We start from the raw sequence: 7774 nt of genomic DNA on the forward strand, positions 1-7774 counted from the left end.
CACTCTCAGTCTTTCACTAACTTCTGGCTTAAGATAGGGTTTAAAAAACATTGCTGAATGCTTAGATTTTCAGTTTGTGTGTGTGTGTGTGTGTGTGTGTGTGTATATGTGTGCGTGTGTGTGTGTGTGTGTGTGTGTGTGCGTGTGTGTGTGGTCATACCTCTATGTGTCAGGGGGTCACACAGGACAGAGGAGCCTCAATAAAGCAGAGTCTAGCAGAGGGACACAGAGAAAGAAGAGAATAGTCTTTTCATTCTGTAGACAACAATGCCAAAGGCTCTTTGGGGACAGCAGAGGACACACGAATATAAACACACACTAAACACAATCTGTGGGGTACACACTCTCCTACACACTCAGTAGACCTGTGCACATGTTTGCAAAATTTTCTTTTTATTATGTTATAAAGAAATTCTGGTCATTTATGTCATCTGTAATCACTGCTGATACGATGAAGGATCCTCCCTGATTGTAGCTCATCTAAACAACTGAACATCCTATAATAATCAATTTTTTATCCATTATGTTTAATCAATAACTCAATTTATGACTGGTGTATTGCAGGTTTTTCTGATTTAAAGAACTTTATTGGTAGTATTTTATATAAGCCAATAACCATTACAAATATAACCATGATATCAAAACTAGGCCATCTGATTGCAACATAGCACAAAGAACTCACTCTACTAATGCTACAGTCACAAATTTCATGGATCATTTAAGGATATTCAAACTGTAAGATCAATCAAAACCATGTTCTTCTTCTTTTTAACATATGCTCTGAATACAGAATATTCTTGTAGAGCTGGAAACAAGTTAACATGATTTGTAAATCATCATTCACTGTTTTATATATAGATGGCCAATGCTGAACAGCTGCAAAGTGCCAAACAAAATATAATGAATTCACACAATGACACACACAACAAAGAATCTAAATATTGTCCCACAAATGCAGTCTAACTCAAGCCTCGTGGATACAATGACCACAAAACAAGGGCTATTTCTGCACACGCATTATATTTCTGTGCATGAAGGAGGCTGATTTCATGCAGAGCTTTGACAAATGGGTGTGAATGCATAGAAAACCTAAAGAGAGTTGGATATGAACAAACATCCAGCCTGAATACCTATCAAGACAAACTGCAAGAGGCAGACCGTTAAATCCTGTCAGCATGTGTCACAAGCAAGACAGATCAAAACAGCTGATACATGCATACAGTAAACTTTTCACTGTATTAGAGATGGAAATTCAACTGCCACAACTAACAGACAAAAACACTGGCACAACGCTATACTTTACACCAATAGTTAAATTAAAATGTGCTGTTTTCTATCACATTATCACAGGACATGTTGATAGATCAGTTACAACAATATGATGTTCCAGTTTGTGTCTGGTTACTAACCTCAAATGTCACATGTGATCTTAATCATCGCACTGAAAACTGTCAACCTGTCGCTATATGTTTAGCTGTATTTTCAAACGTCCCCCAGTGTCCCACTTGTTGAGTAAACATGGTTGATGATACAGACTAGTAATTGAAGATGTCCTGGCAATTGTAATGTCCCTATTTGTCACTATTTTCTGGCAATTTATAGTCTAACTCATCGATATATATTTAATATTCATTAGCTACAGCCCTATACTTTACAAAAGCACTACACATCCACATACTCATGTAACAATGTTTGACTGCATGCAAGCAAATTTGACGACGGTGAGTCTCAACCTTTAATTCTTTTTTTCCCCTCACAGTGTTTGTGTGTAAGAGGGGTGTCGCATCAGTGCAGACCACCCAACCAGTGCACCTGTGCATTAAACACACACACACACACACACACACACACACACACGCACGCACGCACGCACACGCTTAGGATTTACTCTAAAACATGCAAACTACAGGCTTTAAAAACATTCTGTATCAACACACTCGACTCACCGCTGTGAATCAACAAACTAAAGTATTGTTGGACAGAAGAAGCAACACAGCGACAACACCAATACAAGACAGAAACGGGCGTCAGGCAGGCGAGGTGGTACTAAAGAGGGGTAAGAGGGTGTTTAACACACACACACCATGCATGCTGCATGACCACATTACCACTTGCAGCTGCTAGCTATTCTCACTGTCTGCCCTGACAGGATCTGACCAGTGTGTGTGTGTGTGTGTGTGTGTGTGTGTGTGTGTGTGTGTGTGTGTATGTGTATGTGTGTGTTATACATGATATATTACAGTATGCTGCAACTTTAGACATTGACGTTGCTGAAATACCATTTAACCTCTAAACGTCTCTTTACTGTTACACACGAAACAGATGAGGCTCGCTGGCCGGAACCACAAATCCCTCTGAAAGCTCCACAGCAACGTTCTGAATTAATTTAAAAAAAAGTTATGGTTTCAGAAAAATTGAGAAACTTGGTAGTTTGGGCATTTTCAAGAGTTGACTGCGTCACCGGTGGTTTGCCTCGGTCTCAAATGTCCTGAAGCATTTTAGACAAAATTGAGCCCAATTAAACTGACACTAAGTGTTAAACAAAGAGCAGTACAATTTTAGCTGAGGTTTCTTCAGATTTGGTCCAGTCAATGTAATCCAGCCCTGGTATGATGCTTGTATAGCAGTATTTCTAGTGGGTGTAATGGTACTCTGGGTATCAATGGAGACTTAAGTTGTATGTTGCATGATGGTGGGGGCTGCAACTAACTGTTATTACTCTTCTTTAACAAATTCCTTAACTTCTCTTACAGCCTCTTTTCTACAGAGAAACACTTTCAACTGAATTGATTACAAGCAGGTTGAACCGAAAGCAAAAGCCTCTTCCTGCTTCTCCCATCTCTCCCTCCTGACCTTTGACCCCTGTGCTGCCAAAGAGACAGCCCGACCGACCAGGCATGACCCTGGGGTTGTCACCAGGCAGGTAAAAACAGAAGCAACACATCTCTGGTTACATATCAGAGATGGACAGCTAGCATGCCAAGGGTGTTTGGAGGACTGGAAGTCAGAAGTTATAGTGTGTTCTGAGGTTGAGACATGGTGGAGTCTGTTGTGGAGGGGTTCACAGGTCCAGAAAGCTGTACCAAAGAACATGTTCCTATTCCACCCAACCACCCAAGATGGACTCTAATGTTTAAAATAAACCAGAACACCAAGCATTAAGGAACATTCCCCCTACTGACTGTTCTACAGTAACACAATGCTGTTTTACTGAAAGTACTAAGTTTTGTGAACATGGCGACACACAACGTGTGTCCTATTATCAGATTCCTCTCACGTCCATTTCCACAAATCCTAGACCTGTGGCTGCAACCAAAGCAGACTTAAGTCTGGAACTGAAACCTGAACAGATCTGGCTTTTGGGTGTGGAGGGTGGTGTGCCCAGAGAGCTGTCAGGTGGGCATGCCAATTGCAAAGAAAGAAAAAAAATAAAGAGAGAAAGAGTAATGCATACAGGAAAAAGATGTGAAGAAGCGCAAAGAGAAATCAAGATGTACTAAGAAGCCGGAAAGAAGGAAAGAGTGACAAAGTGAGATGGTGAAAGAGACAAAAGAAAGAAAAAGAGATAGGAAGCGAAAGTTGTGTTTACTGTCCTCAAGAAACCAGAGTGCATAACAGAGTAGAAATGTTTGATTTTTCGACACTGAACTTGCAGCCTGACATACCTGAAATACTCTACAATATGTGCAACCAGCTTGCAAGTTTCTAAGAAAGATTTCAGAGGTCGGAAGACAAAAAAAAGGTCCCCAAATTCATCTAAAGTCTTCATCACCTCTTTGCACCATTTTTCCGGCTATTTTGCAAGTTATCAGAGGTATCACACATAGCAAACAGTAAACGAGTAGAGCGCTTTGAAGTCCATCCAACTGCAACATGAGGAATACTTCAATTTCACTATAATTTAAATCACAAGAAATTATATAAACTAGAGGCTGGATAGGAATGACTGCTGTGCTAATCATAGGTTTCCCCTCAACCACTATTATCTCGCCACCCACAGTGGAGACAGTAACACAACTCAGCACTACTGTAAATCAACTAAAATCTTTCCATATGGAGACACTGAGGTGCAATGTTATGGTAGGATGGTAGTATGAAGAAACCTCAGAGGATCTGCAGGTACATTTAGATAAAATACTACGCTTTTTTGTTTTTATAAACGTGTTTGGAGATATGTGTGGGGGGGGGGGGGGGGGGGGGGGGGGTTAATTCTTGTTTTGCTCTCTTGTTTTGCCATGTTAAAAATGTAAGCAAATCCCCCACTGCTAAATTGAAGCACACAATAAGCACCTACCAGGGAAAATGTAGAGACACACAGCCCATCAGTTACTGCCATCCCTCTCTGTTTAGTTTCCTCCACAGGGCAACAGTTTTCAAAAGTCTGCAACCTGCCTGCTTGCCTGCCTGCTTGCTTGCTTGCTTGCTTGCCTGCCTGCCTGCCTGTATACCTTACCCTATAATTGCACTGTTAGTTAATGAGCTTGACGATTATTTGCCGTTTGATCCTTAGCTGCAGTTTATACATGCTTTAAACACATTTTGTGTAGGGGTGGGGCTGTCATATTCTGCTAGAGCCCTAGCTGAATATGCCGTCTCCGATAACACCCTCTGGCAGGTTGTGGTGTGATAAATCATTTCAGCTGACCCCACATATCAAATACAATGATTTATTAGACTGCTGATGATTCATTAAAGCATATTGTAATTTATTAAACCATTTAATTTCACCCAACTGGTCAGATGAAATGATTTATGATCAGCCCTAACATTGACATCCTCTGTTTCCATTAAGCTTGTTGCATTTTAATTGTACATACATGCATGTCTCTAAGCCTTAATCAGAGCCACTTAACATATAGTGTGCCGAATTTCACAGTGGACAGTAACGATTTCAAAGAAGTATTAAGTTATGTTCTACAAAGCCTGTTTGTTTGGCAATAAGCCAGGTAACGTAAAATTGCCAGATTTTTTAATGGAATAACGTTCTTCCCATTGAAGCAGCACTACCGTTAGAAATCAAACACCAAGTAGTTTTGATTTGAAAAGTAGGCTTGACTTTACTCAAGACAGAGAGGGACACCGCATTAGAAACATTTTTAATTACAGTATTTCAACGGTATTTGAGCTGCCATGATTTCAAAAAGACTTGAGTCAAAGCTGATTTTAATTCTGACTAACGTTGGCTAACGTTACTTCTGGGAAGCTGTATGACATCTGAGCGGCCATATTGCAGAAAAGTTTAACTCCCTGTTCACCTTGTTCCCCCGAATGAATGTGTTCTTGAACTCACCAAACTCAGATTAAATTTTACAACAAAAGTCAGATTTAGCTAGCTACACCAACTAAGACCTAAGAAGTTTTGTCTTTGTGACTATGCTTAATCCCTTAACAGACTGCAAAACGGGGGTCTGGCTACTCACCGGGACTATTTTCGGCAGGTATTCGTGGCCAAATACCAATATCAACACTGAAACGTGTGGTACTCTGACTTCACCCAGTTTCTTCTTTCTTGAAATGTCCACTTTTCGCCGTGTTTTGCGCCCTCCTCTTTTTTGGTTTAAATAATATCGTCCGGTCCCGTTATTTATTTCCGTAGTGAACCATGTTTCACACCCTCCATACCCGCTGCTGCTGTACCGGTTGCTGCTGTATTTTTGAAAGAAAGTCACTCCTCTCTCTTCGGTCCGTCCTGCCCCCTCCCCGGTGACAGTGAGCGATGTGTGCCGCTGACAAATCCAACTAATGAATGTTACTCATTGATTAATACAGTTTTGGTTTGGTAACACTAGCTAACTAGCTTGTTTTTCATGGCAAATAAGTCTGCGTTAGCTAGCTACATAAGTTGCTTTAACCGTTACAACTTCCAACAGTTAACGTTCTCTTTTAAACGTCATAATAACCGCTACGACCGGAAAATTTAACTTTTATTTCATTTTTATGCTAGCCTAATCCCATGTTATCTTAACATAAATTAATATTTCAAGTGTTTTTAAGATAGTAAAATTGGACAGTATTAAAGTACATTTAGACTACTACTCACGTATTTGTATAGCCGAATTGAGTACAATTGAATTGTAAAGTTTACTACATTGAGTCTAGTGGTGGAAATAGGCTACATTTACTCAGCATAGTTTCGACATAGGCCTAACTTACTTGTACTTTATCTAGTAACATTGAAGTAAACTACTTCAAAAATAGTGGTGGAAAGTAACTATGTAGGTTACATTTACTCAAGTACTGTACAATTTTGAGTGTTCAGTTGAGTATTTCCATTTTCTGCTACTTGATACTTACTCCACTACGATTAAGAGGGAAATATTGAAATATTGTAGCCTACTTTTTACTCCACTAACATTATTTGATACCTTTAGTTGAAGTTAATTTAGCAGATTCAGAATAATAATAACAAAATATAGGCTAATCAACAAATACATTCTGATGTATTATTATGGATAAAGATAAGACTATATTGATCTACCCGACAGTACAGGCTACACAGTAGTTAATCATTTTCTCCACCTTTACATTAAAGCAACATCAACAACATTAAAGTGATCGACACATTAATGTATCAGTAGGCTACTTAATTCAGTAATAGAGGCTAATATAGCCTACATTGCATTCTACATTACATTCTGCATAATGAGTAGCTATAGGCCTACTTTTACTTTTTGTACTTTAAAGCTGTGGTAGGCAATTTGTTTTAGGTGTTCATAGGCAAATAATCCATCATAATCTTTCAGCATGTTGTAATTCAAGTGGTCTGTGAGAAAACTAGAAATGTAATGAAGTATAAAAAGCATAAAATGGAAATACTCTGAAAATGGAAATTGCACTAATGTAACTTGATTAAATGTAGTTATAGTTACTTCCCGCTACTGATGATGCAATGTCTTTATGTTACTTCCTAAAATAAAAGTAACAGTTTCTTATTATACTCCATTCCTTAAAGGGAGAAGCAGTAAGTTTATTGCCACCATGTCAGTCAATCTCTGTCTCTCCTCTTTGTATTGTGTTTGACAAACCTTCATTCTCCAGAGGTTGTGAAATTCACCAGCCCTGTGTGATCAAACCACACACACTGCTGCACTCTGCAGTGTTTCAGGCATATTACAATGAAAATGAAACCATAATTGGCTATCATACAGTTGGCTACCTAATTTGGTCATTAATTGGCTGAACAGTTTCCTAAACAGAACAACAAGCCGAACCTAACTACTCTAAATAATCTATCTACAAAAAGAGAGAACTATTTATCATATGGATAGTCCTGGGAAGTCTTAATATCTGAAAGAGGAAGAGCCTTTCAGGAAATTGTGAATTATGCATTTCTTTGAAATAATGTTCTTCTTGGTTGCATGACAGGAAACATTAAGTAAAATCAAAATGTTTTCTAACATATTCTGTGACTAAAACAGTGTCATCAACATGCAAAAATGCTTTACATCTCATATGTAACAATTATTGACATTGACACTAATGCACTAACTAACTAACTAAGTGAATAGCAGCTCTTCTTAAAGTCAGAGAAGCATTTGGTAACATGTTAATGAATAATAAAATAATCAGAAATAGAATCGAAGACAGAAAATAGTAAGTAAAATACACCTCCTGATAATATCAGCAAATGTATTCATGTAAATACATTCTCAATCTTATTTACTTGTTTCATGTCAAAAGAAGTCTCCACTCTACCAAATCTCAATCAAAAATGTTCATACAACAGTAACGAACAAATACAAGATTTATAGATTTTTACATCACAATTTTGTGT

At 38.5% G+C, this 7774-nt stretch overlaps 1 protein-coding gene across 8 annotated transcripts in view; it reads right to left on the reverse strand.

Moving 5' to 3' along the window:
- Positions 1-5719, reverse strand: part of dtnba (dystrobrevin, beta a) — a 39636-nt gene extending 33917 nt beyond the window's left edge. For 2 of the 8 annotated variants that reach the window (XM_035995794.1, XM_031322365.2), the window contains exons 1-2: positions 5421-5715; positions 161-212 (exon numbers count right to left, since the gene is read on the reverse strand). The gene's annotated coding sequence lies outside the window, so the exon portion shown is untranslated. Of the gene's footprint in view, positions 1-160; positions 213-1946; positions 2078-5420 lie in introns of those variants that run through there. The other 6 variants (XM_035995789.1, XM_035995788.1, XM_035995791.1 and 3 more) reach the window with 4 other exon arrangements.
- Positions 5720-7774: the final 2055 nt, after the last annotated feature.

The sequence above is a fragment of the Sander lucioperca genome, chromosome 19, assembly GCF_008315115.2.
Source record: "Sander lucioperca isolate FBNREF2018 chromosome 19, SLUC_FBN_1.2, whole genome shotgun sequence".
NCBI classification, from domain to species: Eukaryota; Metazoa; Chordata; class Actinopteri; order Perciformes; family Percidae; genus Sander; species Sander lucioperca.